General features: G+C 51.7%; 28 non-coding genes and 17 pseudogenes across 28 annotated transcripts; all 45 read right to left on the reverse strand.

Moving 5' to 3' along the window:
- Positions 1-12: 12 nt before the first annotated feature.
- On the reverse strand, positions 13-131 carry LOC131143050 (5S ribosomal RNA). The gene has a single exon (XR_009133105.1). It is a non-coding gene; the product is annotated as a 5S ribosomal RNA (ribosomal RNA).
- A 112-nt stretch (positions 132-243) lies between these two features.
- On the reverse strand, positions 244-352 carry LOC131142329 (5S ribosomal RNA; annotated as a pseudogene).
- Positions 353-464: 112 nt separating this feature from the next.
- On the reverse strand, positions 465-583 carry LOC131142963 (5S ribosomal RNA). The gene has a single exon (XR_009133022.1). It is a non-coding gene; the product is annotated as a 5S ribosomal RNA (ribosomal RNA).
- A 112-nt stretch (positions 584-695) lies between these two features.
- On the reverse strand, positions 696-814 carry LOC131097607 (5S ribosomal RNA). The gene has a single exon (XR_009116505.1). It is a non-coding gene; the product is annotated as a 5S ribosomal RNA (ribosomal RNA).
- A 112-nt stretch (positions 815-926) lies between these two features.
- On the reverse strand, positions 927-1,045 carry LOC131099224 (5S ribosomal RNA). Its single transcript, XR_009118059.1, has one exon. It is a non-coding gene; the product is annotated as a 5S ribosomal RNA (ribosomal RNA).
- Positions 1,046-1,157: 112 nt separating this feature from the next.
- On the reverse strand, positions 1,158-1,275 carry LOC131099491 (5S ribosomal RNA). Its single transcript, XR_009118320.1, has one exon. It is a non-coding gene; the product is annotated as a 5S ribosomal RNA (ribosomal RNA).
- A 112-nt stretch (positions 1,276-1,387) lies between these two features.
- On the reverse strand, positions 1,388-1,515 carry LOC131140847 (5S ribosomal RNA; annotated as a pseudogene).
- Positions 1,516-1,627: 112 nt separating this feature from the next.
- Positions 1,628-1,736, reverse strand: LOC131141392 (5S ribosomal RNA; annotated as a pseudogene).
- Positions 1,737-1,848: 112 nt separating this feature from the next.
- Positions 1,849-1,967, reverse strand: LOC131101151 (5S ribosomal RNA). Its single transcript, XR_009119167.1, has one exon. It is a non-coding gene; the product is annotated as a 5S ribosomal RNA (ribosomal RNA).
- A 112-nt stretch (positions 1,968-2,079) lies between these two features.
- Positions 2,080-2,198, reverse strand: LOC131098177 (5S ribosomal RNA). Its single transcript, XR_009117055.1, has one exon. It is a non-coding gene; the product is annotated as a 5S ribosomal RNA (ribosomal RNA).
- A 112-nt stretch (positions 2,199-2,310) lies between these two features.
- LOC131099815 (5S ribosomal RNA) lies at positions 2,311-2,429 on the reverse strand. Its single transcript, XR_009118587.1, has one exon. It is a non-coding gene; the product is annotated as a 5S ribosomal RNA (ribosomal RNA).
- A 112-nt stretch (positions 2,430-2,541) lies between these two features.
- LOC131099183 (5S ribosomal RNA) lies at positions 2,542-2,660 on the reverse strand. Its single transcript, XR_009118020.1, has one exon. It is a non-coding gene; the product is annotated as a 5S ribosomal RNA (ribosomal RNA).
- Positions 2,661-2,772: 112 nt separating this feature from the next.
- On the reverse strand, positions 2,773-2,881 carry LOC131140819 (5S ribosomal RNA; annotated as a pseudogene).
- A 112-nt stretch (positions 2,882-2,993) lies between these two features.
- LOC131098863 (5S ribosomal RNA) lies at positions 2,994-3,112 on the reverse strand. The gene has a single exon (XR_009117714.1). It is a non-coding gene; the product is annotated as a 5S ribosomal RNA (ribosomal RNA).
- Positions 3,113-3,224: 112 nt separating this feature from the next.
- LOC131141162 (5S ribosomal RNA) lies at positions 3,225-3,333 on the reverse strand (annotated as a pseudogene).
- Positions 3,334-3,445: 112 nt separating this feature from the next.
- LOC131098205 (5S ribosomal RNA) lies at positions 3,446-3,564 on the reverse strand. Its single transcript, XR_009117081.1, has one exon. It is a non-coding gene; the product is annotated as a 5S ribosomal RNA (ribosomal RNA).
- Positions 3,565-3,676: 112 nt separating this feature from the next.
- On the reverse strand, positions 3,677-3,795 carry LOC131143062 (5S ribosomal RNA). The gene has a single exon (XR_009133116.1). It is a non-coding gene; the product is annotated as a 5S ribosomal RNA (ribosomal RNA).
- A 112-nt stretch (positions 3,796-3,907) lies between these two features.
- Positions 3,908-4,016, reverse strand: LOC131142330 (5S ribosomal RNA; annotated as a pseudogene).
- A 112-nt stretch (positions 4,017-4,128) lies between these two features.
- LOC131098252 (5S ribosomal RNA) lies at positions 4,129-4,247 on the reverse strand. Its single transcript, XR_009117128.1, has one exon. It is a non-coding gene; the product is annotated as a 5S ribosomal RNA (ribosomal RNA).
- Positions 4,248-4,359: 112 nt separating this feature from the next.
- Positions 4,360-4,478, reverse strand: LOC131142964 (5S ribosomal RNA). The gene has a single exon (XR_009133023.1). It is a non-coding gene; the product is annotated as a 5S ribosomal RNA (ribosomal RNA).
- A 112-nt stretch (positions 4,479-4,590) lies between these two features.
- On the reverse strand, positions 4,591-4,709 carry LOC131097609 (5S ribosomal RNA). The gene has a single exon (XR_009116507.1). It is a non-coding gene; the product is annotated as a 5S ribosomal RNA (ribosomal RNA).
- Positions 4,710-4,821: 112 nt separating this feature from the next.
- LOC131142755 (5S ribosomal RNA) lies at positions 4,822-4,940 on the reverse strand. The gene has a single exon (XR_009132822.1). It is a non-coding gene; the product is annotated as a 5S ribosomal RNA (ribosomal RNA).
- A 115-nt stretch (positions 4,941-5,055) lies between these two features.
- LOC131098788 (5S ribosomal RNA) lies at positions 5,056-5,174 on the reverse strand. The gene has a single exon (XR_009117644.1). It is a non-coding gene; the product is annotated as a 5S ribosomal RNA (ribosomal RNA).
- Positions 5,175-5,286: 112 nt separating this feature from the next.
- Positions 5,287-5,405, reverse strand: LOC131098917 (5S ribosomal RNA). Its single transcript, XR_009117763.1, has one exon. It is a non-coding gene; the product is annotated as a 5S ribosomal RNA (ribosomal RNA).
- Positions 5,406-5,517: 112 nt separating this feature from the next.
- LOC131099457 (5S ribosomal RNA) lies at positions 5,518-5,636 on the reverse strand. The gene has a single exon (XR_009118290.1). It is a non-coding gene; the product is annotated as a 5S ribosomal RNA (ribosomal RNA).
- A 112-nt stretch (positions 5,637-5,748) lies between these two features.
- LOC131098856 (5S ribosomal RNA) lies at positions 5,749-5,867 on the reverse strand. The gene has a single exon (XR_009117707.1). It is a non-coding gene; the product is annotated as a 5S ribosomal RNA (ribosomal RNA).
- A 112-nt stretch (positions 5,868-5,979) lies between these two features.
- LOC131141541 (5S ribosomal RNA) lies at positions 5,980-6,088 on the reverse strand (annotated as a pseudogene).
- Positions 6,089-6,200: 112 nt separating this feature from the next.
- On the reverse strand, positions 6,201-6,319 carry LOC131099685 (5S ribosomal RNA). The gene has a single exon (XR_009118503.1). It is a non-coding gene; the product is annotated as a 5S ribosomal RNA (ribosomal RNA).
- A 112-nt stretch (positions 6,320-6,431) lies between these two features.
- On the reverse strand, positions 6,432-6,540 carry LOC131141163 (5S ribosomal RNA; annotated as a pseudogene).
- A 112-nt stretch (positions 6,541-6,652) lies between these two features.
- LOC131141588 (5S ribosomal RNA) lies at positions 6,653-6,761 on the reverse strand (annotated as a pseudogene).
- Positions 6,762-6,873: 112 nt separating this feature from the next.
- On the reverse strand, positions 6,874-6,992 carry LOC131142819 (5S ribosomal RNA). The gene has a single exon (XR_009132885.1). It is a non-coding gene; the product is annotated as a 5S ribosomal RNA (ribosomal RNA).
- A 112-nt stretch (positions 6,993-7,104) lies between these two features.
- On the reverse strand, positions 7,105-7,222 carry LOC131100172 (5S ribosomal RNA). Its single transcript, XR_009118936.1, has one exon. It is a non-coding gene; the product is annotated as a 5S ribosomal RNA (ribosomal RNA).
- Positions 7,223-7,334: 112 nt separating this feature from the next.
- Positions 7,335-7,462, reverse strand: LOC131141170 (5S ribosomal RNA; annotated as a pseudogene).
- A 112-nt stretch (positions 7,463-7,574) lies between these two features.
- On the reverse strand, positions 7,575-7,683 carry LOC131100468 (5S ribosomal RNA; annotated as a pseudogene).
- Positions 7,684-7,795: 112 nt separating this feature from the next.
- On the reverse strand, positions 7,796-7,904 carry LOC131100469 (5S ribosomal RNA; annotated as a pseudogene).
- A 112-nt stretch (positions 7,905-8,016) lies between these two features.
- Positions 8,017-8,135, reverse strand: LOC131098066 (5S ribosomal RNA). Its single transcript, XR_009116947.1, has one exon. It is a non-coding gene; the product is annotated as a 5S ribosomal RNA (ribosomal RNA).
- A 112-nt stretch (positions 8,136-8,247) lies between these two features.
- Positions 8,248-8,366, reverse strand: LOC131098678 (5S ribosomal RNA). Its single transcript, XR_009117543.1, has one exon. It is a non-coding gene; the product is annotated as a 5S ribosomal RNA (ribosomal RNA).
- A 112-nt stretch (positions 8,367-8,478) lies between these two features.
- Positions 8,479-8,597, reverse strand: LOC131098254 (5S ribosomal RNA). Its single transcript, XR_009117130.1, has one exon. It is a non-coding gene; the product is annotated as a 5S ribosomal RNA (ribosomal RNA).
- Positions 8,598-8,709: 112 nt separating this feature from the next.
- LOC131099161 (5S ribosomal RNA) lies at positions 8,710-8,828 on the reverse strand. Its single transcript, XR_009117998.1, has one exon. It is a non-coding gene; the product is annotated as a 5S ribosomal RNA (ribosomal RNA).
- Positions 8,829-8,940: 112 nt separating this feature from the next.
- Positions 8,941-9,049, reverse strand: LOC131141542 (5S ribosomal RNA; annotated as a pseudogene).
- A 112-nt stretch (positions 9,050-9,161) lies between these two features.
- Positions 9,162-9,270, reverse strand: LOC131142381 (5S ribosomal RNA; annotated as a pseudogene).
- A 112-nt stretch (positions 9,271-9,382) lies between these two features.
- Positions 9,383-9,491, reverse strand: LOC131141164 (5S ribosomal RNA; annotated as a pseudogene).
- A 112-nt stretch (positions 9,492-9,603) lies between these two features.
- LOC131141490 (5S ribosomal RNA) lies at positions 9,604-9,712 on the reverse strand (annotated as a pseudogene).
- A 112-nt stretch (positions 9,713-9,824) lies between these two features.
- On the reverse strand, positions 9,825-9,943 carry LOC131141057 (5S ribosomal RNA). Its single transcript, XR_009132493.1, has one exon. It is a non-coding gene; the product is annotated as a 5S ribosomal RNA (ribosomal RNA).
- Positions 9,944-10,055: 112 nt separating this feature from the next.
- The window catches only part of LOC131101007 (5S ribosomal RNA), a 117-nt pseudogene continuing 56 nt past the window's right edge, over positions 10,056-10,116 (reverse strand).

The following is a 10,116-nucleotide window of genomic DNA, read 5'->3' on the forward strand; positions in this document are numbered from 1 at the left end:
GAAACCATAAAAAGCTTACAGCACCTGGTATTCCCAGGCGGTCTCCCATCCAAGTACTAACCAGGCCCGCCCCTGCTTAGCTTCCGAGATCGGACGAGATCGGGCGTTTTCAGGGTAGTATGGCCGTAAGCTGCCAGGGCAACTGAAAAGATCCTATTTGAAGGTGACGCAGGCCAAACTAGACTCTGGCAAAAAGTGTCAAACAGCGCCCTTTGCTGTCAGGCAAGAGCAGAAACCATAAAAAGCTTACAGCACCTGGTATTCCCAGGCGGTCTCCCATCCAAGTATTAACCAGGCCCGCCCCTGCTTAGCGTCCGAGATCGGGCGTTTTCAGGGTAGTTTGGCCGTAAGCTGCCAGGTCAACTGAAAAGATCCTATTTGAAGGCGACGCAGGCCAAACTAGACTCCAGCAAAAAGTGTCAAACATCGCCCTCTGCTTTCAGGCAAGAGCAGAAACCATTAAAAGCTTACAGCACCTGGTATTCCCAGGCGGTCTCCCATCCAAGTACTAACCAGGCCCGCCCCTGCTTAGCTTCCGAGATCGAATGAGATCGGGGGTTTTCAGGGTAGTATGGCCGTAAGATGCCAAGGCAACTGAAAAGATCCTATTTGAAGGCGACGCAGGCCAAACTAGACTCCAGCAAAAAGTGTCAAACAGCGCCCTCTGCTGTCAGGCAAGAGCAGAAACCATAAAAAGCTTACAGCACCTGGTATTCCCAGGCGGTCTCCCATCCAAGTACTAACCAGGCCAGCCCCTGCTTAGCTTCCGAAATCGGACGAGATCGGGCGTTTTCAGGGTAGTATGGCCGTAAGCTTTAAGGGCAACTGAAAAGATCCTATTTGAAGGTGACGCAGGCCAAACTAGACTCCAGCAAAAAGTGTCAAACAGCGCCCTCTGCTGTCAGGCAAGAGCAGAAACCATAAAAAGCTTACAGCACCTGGTATTCCCAGGCGGTCTCCCATCCAAGTACTAACCAGGCCAGCCCCTGCTTAGCTTCCGAAATCGGACGAGATCAGGCGTTTTAAGGGTAGTATGGCCGTAAGCTGCCAGGTCAACTGAAAAGATCCTATTTGAAGGTGATGCAGGCCAAACTAGACTCCAGCAAAAAGTGTCAAACAGCGCCCTCTGCTGTCAGGCAAGAGCAGAAACCATAAAAAGCTTACAGCACTAGTATTCCCAGGCGGTCTCCCATCCAAGTACTAACCAGGCCAGCCCCTGCTTAGCTTCCGAGATCGGACGAGATCGGGCGTTTTCAGGGTAGTATGGCCGTAAGCTTTAAGGGCAACTGAAAAAATCTTATTTGACGGCGACGCAGGCCAAACTAGACTCCAGCAAAAAGTGTAAAACAGCGCCCTCTGCTGTCAGGCAAGAGCAGAAACCATAAAAAGCTTACAGCACCTGGTATTCCCAGGCGGTCTCCCATCCAAGTACTAACCAGGACCACCCCTGCTTAGCTTCCGAGATCGGACGAGATCGGACGAGATCGGGCGTTTCAGGGTAGTATGGCTGTAAACTGCCAGGTCAACTGAAAAGATCCTATTTGAAGGTGACGCATGCCAAACTAGACTCTGACAAAAAGTGTCAAACAGCGCCCTTTGCTGTCAGGCAAGAGCAGAAACCATAAAAAGCTTACAGCACCTGGTATTCCCAGGCGGTCTCCCATCCAAGTACTAACCAGGCCCGCCCCTGCTTAGCTTCCGAGATCGGCCGTTTTCAGGGTAGTATGGCCGTAAGCTGCCAGGGCAACTTAAAAGATCCTATTTGAAGGCGACGCAGGCCAAACTAGACTCCAGCAAAAAGTGTCAAACAGCGCCCTCTGCTTTCAGGCAAGAGCAGAAACCATAAAAAGCTTACAGCACCTGGTATTCCTAGGCGGTCTCCCATCCAAGTACTAACCAGGCCCGCCCCTGCTTAGCTTCCGAGATCGGATGAGATCGGGCGTTTTCAGGGTAGTATGGCTGTAAGCTGCCAAGGCAACTGAAAAGATCCTATTTGAAGGCGACGCAGGCCAAACTAGACTCCAGGAAATAGTGTCAAACAGCGCCCTCTGCTGTCAGGCAAGAGCAGAAACCATAAAACGCTTACAGCACCTGGTATTCCCAGGCGGTCTCCCATCCAAGTACTAACCAGGCCCACCCCTGTTTAGCTTACGAGATCGGACGAGATCGGGCGTTTTCAGGGTAGTATGGCCGTAAGCTGCCAGATCAACTGAAAAGATCCTATTTGAAGGCGACGCAGGCCAAACTAGACTCCAGCAAAAAGTGTCAAACAGCGCCCTCTGCAGTCAGGCAAGAGCAGAAACCATAAAAAGCTCACAGCACCTGGTATTCCCAGGCGGTCTCCCATCCAAGTACTAACCAGGCCCACCCCTGTTTAGCTTACGAGATCGGACGAGATCGGGCATTTTCAGGGTAGTTTGGCCGTAAGCTGCCAGGTCAACTGAAAAGATCCTATTTGAAGGCGACGCAGGCCAAACTAGACTCCAGCAAAAAGTGTCAAACAGCGCCCTCTGCTGTCAGGCAAGAGCAGAAACCATAAAAAGCTTACAGCACCTGGTATTCCCAGGCGGTCTCCCATCCAAGTACTAACCAGGCCCGCCCCTGCTTAGCTTCCGAGATCGGACGAGATCGGGCGTTTTCAGGGTAGTACGTCCGTAAGATGCCAGGTCAACTGAAAAGATCCTATTTGAAGGTGACGCAGGCCAAACTAGTCTCTGGCAATAAGTGTCAAACAGCGCCCTTTGCTGTCAGGCAAGAGCAGAAACCATAAAAAGCTTACAGCACCTGGTATTCCCAGGCGGTCTCCCATCCAAGTACTAACCAGGCCCGCCCCTGCTTAGCGTCCGAGATCGGGCGTTTTCAGGGTAGTATGGCCGTAAGCTGCCAGATCAACTGAAAAGATCCTATTTGAAGGCGACGCAGGCCAAACTAGACTCCAGCAAAAAGTGTCAAACAGCGCCCTCTGCTGTCAGGCAAGAGCAGAAACCATATAAAGCTTACAGCACCTGGTATTCCCAGGCGGTCTCCCATCCAAGTACTAACCAGGCCCGCCCCTGCTTAGCTTCCGAGATCGGACGAGATCGGGCTTTTTCAGGGTAGTATGTCCGTAAGCTGCCAGGTCAACTGAAAAGATCCTATTTGAAGGTGACGCAGGCCAAACTAGACTCTAGCAAAAAGTGTCAAACAGCGCCCTTTGCTTTCAGGCAAGAGCAGAAACCATAAAAACCTTACAGCACCTGGTATTCCCAGGCGGTCTCCCATCCAAGTACTAACCAGGCCCGCCCCTGCTTAGCTTCCGAGATCGGGCGTTTTCAGGGTAGTATGGCCGTAAGCTGCCAGGTGAACTGAAAAGATCCTATTTGAAGGTGACGCAGGCCAAACTAGACTCCAGCAAAAAGTGTCAAACAGCGCCCTCTGCTGTCAGGCAATAGCAGAAACCATAAAAAGCTTACAGCACCTGGTATTCCCAGGCGGTCTCCCATCCAAGTACTAACCAGGCCCGCCCCTGCTTTGCTTCCGAGATCGGACGAGATCAGGCGTTTTAAGGGTAGTATGGCCGTAAGCTGCCAGGTCAACTGAAAAGATCCTATTTGAAGGTGACGCAGGCCAAACTAGACTACAGCAAAAAGTGTCAAACAGCGCCCTCTGCTGTCAGGCAAGAGCAGAAACCATAAAAAGCTTACAGCACCTGGTATTCCCAGGCGGTCTCCCATCCAAGTACTAACCAGGCCCGCCCCTGCTTAGCTTCCGAGATCGGACGAGATCGGGCGTTTTCAGGGTAGTATGGCCGTAAGCTGCCAGGGCAACTGAAAAGATCCTATTTGAAGGTGACGCAGGCCAAACTAGACTCTGGCAAAAAGTGTCAAACAGCGCCCTTTGCTGTCAGGCAAGAGCAGAAACCATAAAAAGCTTACAGCACCTGGTATTCCCAGGCGGTCTCCCATCCAAGTATTAACCAGGCCCGCCCCTGCTTAGCGTCCGAGATCGGGCGTTTTCAGGGTAGTTTGGCCGTAAGCTGCCAGGTCAACTGAAAAGATCCTATTTGAAGGCGACGCAGGCCAAACTAGACTCCAGCAAAAAGTGTCAAACAGCGCCCTCTGCAGTCAGGCAAGAGCAGAAACCATAAAAAGCTTACAGCACCTGGTATTCCCAGGCGGTCTCCCATCCAAGTACTAACCAGGCCCACCCCTGTTTAGCTTACGAGATCGGACGAGATCGGGCATTTTCAGGGTAGTATGGCCGTAAGCTGCCAGGTCAACTGAAAAGATCCTATTTGAAGGCGACGCAGGCCAAACTAGACTCCAGCAAAAAGTGTCAAACATCGCCCTCTGCTTTCAGGCAAGAGCAGAAACCATTAAAAGCTTACAGCACCTGGTATTCCCAGGCGGTCTCCCATCCAAGTACTAACCAGGCCCGCCCCTGCTTAGCTTCCGAGATCGAATGAGATCGGGGGTTTTCAGGGTAGTATGGCCGTAAGATGCCAAGGCAACTGAAAAGATCCTATTTGAAGGCGACGCAGGCCAAACTAGACTCCAGCAAAAAGTGTCAAACAGCGCCCTCTGCTGTCAGGCAAGAGCAGAAACCATAAAAAGCTTACAGCACCTGGTATTCCCAGGCGGTCTCCCATCCAAGTACTAACCAGGCCAGCCCCTGCTTAGCTTCCGAAATCGGACGAGATCGGGCGTTTTCAGGGTAGTATGGCCGTAAGCTTTAAGGGCAACTGAAAAAATCTTATTTGAAGGCGACGCAGGCCAAACTAGACTCCAGCAAAAAGTGTCAAACAGCGCCCTCTGCTGTCAGGCAAGAGCAGAAACCATAAAAAGCTTACAGCACCTGGTATTCCCAGGCGGTCTCCCATCCAAGTACTAACCAGGCCCGCCCCTGCTTTGCTTCCGAGATCGGACGAGATCGGGCGTTTTCAGGGTAGTATGGCCGTAAGCTTTAAGGGCAACTGAAAAAATCTTATTTGAAGGCGACGCAGGCCAAACTAGACTCCAGCAAAAAGTGTCAAACAGCGCCCTCTGCTGTCAGGCAAGAACAGAAACCATAAAAAGAAGCTTACAGCACCTAGTATTCCCAGGCGGTCTCCCATCCAAGTACTAACCAGGCCAGCCCCTGCTTAGCTTCCGAGATCAGACGAGATCGGGCGTTTTCAGGGTAGTATGGCCGTTAGCTTTAAGGGCAACTGAAAAAATCTTATTTGAAGGCGACGCAGGCCAAACTAGACTCCAGCAAAAAGTGTCAAACAGCGCCCTCTGCTGTCAGGCAAGAGCAGAAACCATAAAAAGCTTACAGCACCTGGTATTCCCAGGCGGTCTCCCATCCAAGTACTAACCAGGCCCGCCCCTGCTTAGCTTCCGAGATCGGATGAGATCGGGCGTTTTCAGGGTAGTATGGCTGTAAGCTGCCAAGACAACTGAAAAGATCCTATTTGAAGGCGACGCAGGCCAAACTAGACTCCAGCAAAAAGTGTCAAACAGCGCCTTCTGCAGTCAGGCAAGAGCAGAAACCATAAAAAGCTTACAGCCCCTGGTATTCCCAGGCGGTCTCCCATCCAAGTACTAACCAGGCCCACCCCTGTTTAGCTTACGAGATCGGACGAGATCGGGCATTTTCAGGGTAGTATGGCCGTAAGCTGCCAGCTCAACTGAAAAGATCCTATTTGAAGGCGACGCAGGCCAAACTAGACTCCAGCAAAAAGTGTCAAACAGCGCCCTCTGCTGTCAGGCAAGAGCAGAAACCATAAAAAGCTTACAGCACCTGGTATTCCCAGGCGGTCTCCCATCCAAGTACTAACCAGGCCCGCCCCTGCTTAACTTCCGAGATCGGACGAGTTCGGGCGTTTTCAGGGTAGTATGTCCGTAAGATGCCAGATCAACTGAAAAGATCCTATTTGAAGGTGACGCAGGCCAAACTAGACTCTGGCAAAAAGTGTCAAACAGCGCCCTTTGCTGTCAGGCAAGAGCAGAAACCATAAAAAGCTTACAGCACCTGGTATTCCCAGGCGGTCTCCCATCCAAGTACAAACCAGGCCCGCCCCTGCTTAGCGTCCGAGATCGGGCGTTTTCAGGGTAGTATGGCCGTAAGCTGCCAGATCAACTGAAAAGATCCTATTTGAAGGCGACGCAGGCCAAACTAGACTGCAGCAAAAAGTGTCAAACAGCGCCCTCTGCTGTCAGGCAAGAGCAGAAACCATTTAAAGCTTACAGCGCCTGGTATTCCCAGGCGGTCTCCCATCCAGGTACTAACCAGGCCCGCCCCTGCTTAGCTTCCGAGATCGGACGAGATCGGGCTTTTTCAGGGTAGTATGTCCGTAAGCTGCCAGGTCAACTGAAAAGATCCTATTTGAAGGTGACGCAGGCCAAACTAGACTCTGGCAAAAAGTGTCAAACAGCGCCCTTTGCTGTCAGGCAAGAGCAGAAACCATAAAAACCTTACAGCACCTGGTATTCCCAGGCGGTCTCCCATCCAAGTACTAACCAGGCCCGCCCCTGCTTAGCTTCCGAGATCGGGCGTTTTCAGGGTAGTATGGCCGTAAGCTGCCAGGTGAACTGAAAAGATCCTATTTGAAGGTGACGCAGGCCAAACTAGACTCCAGCAAAAAGTGTCAAACAGCGCCCTCTGCTGTCAGGCAAGAGCAGAAACCATAAAAAGCTTACAGCACCTGGTATTCCCAGGCGGTCTCCCATCCAAGTACTAACCAGGCCCGCCCCTGCTTAGCGTCCGAGATCGGGCGTTTTCAGGGTAGTTTGGCCGTAAGCTGCCAGGTCAACTGAAAAGATCCTATTTGAAGGCGACGCAGGCCAAACTAGACTCCAGCAAAAAGTGTCAAACAGCGCCCTCTGCTGTCAGGCATGAGCAGAAACCATAAAAGGCTTACAGCACCCGGTATTCCCAGGCGGTCTCCCATCCAAGTACTAACCAGGCCCGCCCCTGCTTTGCTTCCGAGATCGGACGAGATCGGGCGTTTTCAGGGTAGTATGGCCGTAAGCTTTAAGGGCAAGTGAAAAAATCTCATTTGAAGGCGACGCAGGCCAAACTAGACTCCAGCAAAAAGTGTCAAACAGCGCCCTCTGCTGTCAGGCAAGAGCAGAAACCATAAAAAGCTTACAGCACTAGTATTCCCAGGCGGTCTCCCATCCAAGTACTAACCAGGCCAGCCCCTGCTTAGCTTCCGAGATCAGACGAGATCAGGCGTTTTCAGGGTAGTATGGCCGTAAGCTTTAAGGGCAACTGAAAAAATCTTATTTGAAAGCGACGCAGGCCAAACTAGACTCCAGCAAAAAGTGTAAAACAGCGCCCTCTGCTGTCAGGCAAGAGCAGAAACCATAAAAAGCTTACAGCACCTGGTATTCCCAGGCGGTCTCCCATCCAAGTACTAACCAGGACCGCCCCTGCTTAGCTTCCGAGATCGGACGAGATCGGACGAGATCGGGCGTTTCAGGGTAGTATGGCTGTAAACTGCCAGGTCAACTGAAAAGATCCTATTTGAAGGTGACGCATGCCAAACTAGACTCTGACAAAAAGTGTCAAACAGCGCCCTTTGCTGTCAGGCAAGAGCAGAAACCATAAAAAGCTTACAGCACCTGGTATTCCCAGGCGGTCTCCCATCCAAGTACTAACCAGGCCCGCCCCTGCTTAGCTTCCGAGATCGGGCGTTTTCAGGGTAGTATGGCCGTAAGCTGCCAGGTCAACTGAAAAGATCCTATTTGAAGGTGACGCAGGCCAAACTAGACTCCAGCAAAAAGTCTCAAACAGCGCCCTCTGCTGTCAGGCAAGAGCAGAAACCATAAAAAGCTTACAGCACCTGGTATTCCCAGGCGGTCTCCCATCCAAGTACTAACCAGGCCCGCCCCTGCTTAGCTTCCGAGATCGGGCGTTTTCAGGGTAGTATGGCCGTAAGCTGCCAGGGCAACTTAAAAGATCCTATTTGAAGGCGACGCAGGCCAAACTAGACTCCAGCAAAAAGTGTCAAACAGCGCCCACTGCTTTCAGGCAAGAGCAGAAACCATAAAAAGCTTACAGCACCTGGTATTCCTAGGCGGTCTCTCATCCAAGTACTAACCAGGCCCGCCCCTGCTTAGCTTCCGAGATCGGATGAGATCGGGCGTTTTCAGGGTAGTATGGCTGTAAGCTGCCAAGGCAACTGAAAAGATCCTATTTGAAGGCGACGCAGGCCAAACTAGACTCCAGCAAAAAGTGTCAAACAGCGCCTTCTGCAGTCAGGCAAGAGCAGAAACCATAAAAAGCTTACAGCACCTGGTATTCCCAGGCGGTCTCCCATCCAAGTACTAACCAGGCCCGCCCCTGCTTAGCTTCCGAGATCGGACGAGATCAGGCGTTTTAAGGGTAGTATGGCCGTAACCTGCCAGGTCAACTGAAAAGATCCTATTTGAAGGCGACGCAGGCCAAACTAGACTCCAGCAAAAAGTGTCAAACAGCGCCCTCTGCTGTCAGGCAAGAGCAGAAACCATAAAAAGCTTACAGCACCTGGTATTCCCAGGCGGTCTCCCATCCAAGTACTAACCAGGCCCACCCCTGTTTAGCTTACGAGATCGGACGAGATCGGGCATTTTCAGGGTAGTATGGCCGTAAGCTGCCAGCTCAACTGAAAAGATCCTATTTGAAGGCGACGCAGGCCAAACTAGACTCCAGCAAAAAGTGTCAAACAGCGCCCTCTGCTGTCAGGCAAGAGCAGAAACCATAAAAAGCTTACAGCACCTGGTATTCCCAGGCGGTCTCCCATCCAAGTACTAACCAGGCCCGCCCCTGCTTAGCTTCCGAGATCGGACGAGTTCGGGCGTTTTCAGGGTAGTATGCCCGTAAGATGCCAGATCAACTGAAAAGATCCTATTTGAAGGTGACGCAGGCCAAACTAGACTCTGGCAAAAAGTGTCAAACAGCGCCCTTTGCTGTCAGGCAAGAGCAGAAACCATAAAAAGCTTACAGCACCTGGTATTCCCAGGCGGTCTCCCATCCAAGTACAAACCAGGCCCGCCCCTGCTTAGCGTCCGAGATCGGGCGTTTTCAGGGTAGTATGGCCGTAAGCTGCCAGATCAACTGAAAAGATCCTATTTGAAGGCGACGCAGGCCAAACTAGACTGCAGCAAAAAGTGTCAAACAGCGCCCTCTGCTGTCAGGCAAGAGCAGAAACCATTTAAAGCTTACAGCGCCTGGTATTCCCAGGCGGTCTCCCATCCAAGTACTAACCAGGCCCGCCCCTGCTTAGCTTCCGAGATCGGGCTTTTTCAGGGTAGTATGTCCGTAAGCTGCCAGGTCAACTGAAAAGATCCTATTTGAAGGTGACGCAGGCCAAACTAGACTCTGGCAAAAAGTGTCAAACAGCGCCCTTTGCTGTCAGGCAAGAGCAGAAACCATAAAAACCTTACAGCACCTGGTATTCCCAGGCGGTCTCCCATCCAAGTACTAACCAGGCCCGCCCCTGCTTAGCTTCCGAGATCGGGCGTTTTCAGGGTAGTATGGCCGTAAGCTGCCAGGTGAACTGAAAAGATCCTATTTGAAGGTGACGCAGGCCAAACTAGACTCCAGCAAAAAGTGTCAAACAGTGCCCTCTGCTGTCAGGCATGAGCAGAAACCATAAAAGGCTTACAGCACCTGGTATTCCCAGGCGGTCTCCCATCCAAGTACTAACCAGGCCCGCCCCTGCTTAGCGTCCGAGATCGGGCGTTTTCAGGGTAGTTTGGCCGTAAGCTGCCAGGTCAACTGAAAAGATCCTATTTGAAGGCGACGCAGGCCAAACTAGACTCCAGCAAAAAGTGTCAAACAGCGCCCTCTGCTGTCAGGCATGAGCAGAAACCATAAAAGGCTTACAGCACCTGGTATTCCCAGGCGGTCTCCCATCCAAGTACTAACCAGGCCCGCCCCTGCTTTGCTTCCGAGATCGGACGAGATCGGGCGTTTTCAGGGTAGTATGGCCGTAAGCTTTAAGGGCAACTGAAAAAATCTTATTTGAAGGCGACGCAGGCCAAACTAGACTCCAGCAAAAAGTGTCAAACAGCGCCCTCTGCTGTCAGGCAAGAGCAGAAACCATAAAAAGCTTACAGCACTAGTATTCCCAGGTGGTCTCCCATCCAAGTACTAACCAGGCCAGCCCCT

Source organism: Doryrhamphus excisus, chromosome 13 (assembly GCF_030265055.1).
Source record: "Doryrhamphus excisus isolate RoL2022-K1 chromosome 13, RoL_Dexc_1.0, whole genome shotgun sequence".
Lineage (NCBI taxonomy): Eukaryota > Metazoa > Chordata > Actinopteri > Syngnathiformes > Syngnathidae > Doryrhamphus > Doryrhamphus excisus.